This window comes from Cervus elaphus, chromosome 4 (assembly GCF_910594005.1).
Source record: "Cervus elaphus chromosome 4, mCerEla1.1, whole genome shotgun sequence".
Classification (NCBI taxonomy): domain Eukaryota; kingdom Metazoa; phylum Chordata; class Mammalia; order Artiodactyla; family Cervidae; genus Cervus; species Cervus elaphus.
In genome coordinates, this window is record NC_057818.1 from 59,813,618 (window position 1) to 59,815,288 (window position 1,671).

A 1,671-nucleotide genomic window follows, 5' to 3' on the forward strand; every position below is an offset into this window, starting at 1 on the left:
GAGAGAGGGCAAGTGGAGAACTTGCCCATGTCAGGGCTGAACTTTGATGTCCCTAGCTTGGAAGCCACTTCTATCCAGTGGCTGGAGAGAGACCTGGGTGCTGCTCAAACACAGGAAAAGATCTCTTCTCCAAGTCTGCAAAAAGCACATCTCCTTTACCCTCCAGTTTTTAAACACCTGCCCTATGCTCCTTCTTCTGGCCGGGGTCCAACAGTCAAACAGCGGGGCTACTGCAGACTCGTGCATGCATCATTACCCTTCTCACAGAACTGTTTGCCCAGACTCTAGGTTGAGACAGGAAGGAAGGGCAGTAACCTCTCAACACTTTTCATCTGGGACAAGGAGCTGAACAAAGCCCACGGTGGGGTTCTTAATAGCTCTCCTGCTTCCCCACACTTGGAGCTGGAAGGTCTCTTTTCACCAATATTCTAGGTTATATACGCACAGGGTAGGGGAACAGCAGAATGGGAACAGCTCTTCATTTCCATTAAGGCTAAGCTCTAGGGTGGGGAGTAGATTCCAGTCCTCAGCCTCCACTGGGAAAGGGGGCAGCTACTCACCATGAAGAATATCAGGGTCACAGGTTTCCCTCCACCCTTCTGAAGTCAGAGTCTAGCCAACTCAAACTTCTAGTTTTTAATTTTGCAACACATGGAGCTCCTTTTCTCTTCTGGAGGCTCGGGGGGTGGGGGTGCGGGACCCAGCTCTACAAAGCCTGTAACCCCACACACCCAGAAATATGTGATGTTTAAAATCTTCAGGGAGCAGAGGGAAGGGTCTCTGGAGCCAGGTCCTGGGGGTGGGTCTTTAGGGTTGTTCAGTTTCTCAGTTGTGTCTGACTCTTTGCGACCCCATGGACTTCAGCATGCCAGGCTTCCCTATCCTTCACTATCTCCCAGAGTTTGCTCAGATTCATGTCTTTACTAGATTTTCTTTTTTTTTTGACAAGCCCCTGGATTTTTTTTTTTGAGGTTTGAAAAATCATAGTAAAAATACTCATAAAATTTACCACCTTAACGATTTAAATTGTACAGATAAGTGGTATTAAATATATCCATAATGTTATGCAAACATCACCATATCCAGCTCCATAATTCATTTCATCTTGTAAAACTGAAACTCTATGCCCATTAAACAACAATTCATTAACTTTTCATTTTCCTCTTCCCCCAGTCCCTGGAAACTACTACTCTACTTTCTGTCTCTAATGATTTTGACTGCTGTTAAGTATCTCACATACGTGGAATCATACAGTATTTGTCCTTTTGTGAGTGGTCTATTTCTCCTAGCTTAATGCCCTTGTTAACCGAAAACAACAGAACAGCATTTTACCAGACAAGTGGGTTTATGCAGGAGCAGCAGAGAATTGCAATTTGGGACAAGCAAACTCTGGTGAAACATATCGAAGTCCAGTGAAGCAAGTAAGAGGAAACTTTTATACAGGAGGAGGCAGTTGGGAGGGGCTGTTATAAACAAACAGTCCTTTGGAGGAAACTGAGAGTTCAAAGTGCAGTGGCTTTTCATTGCGTTGTGACAGCCTCTCATTGGTTGAGCTGTTGTCTGGCTTCCTGTTGCTAGTGGTAGTAGTCAAGCAGTGTCACTTCCTGCCAGAAAATGCAAGGTAACAAGCATCTCTTTCTTGCTGGGATCTGTATTGCGATCCAGCGGTAC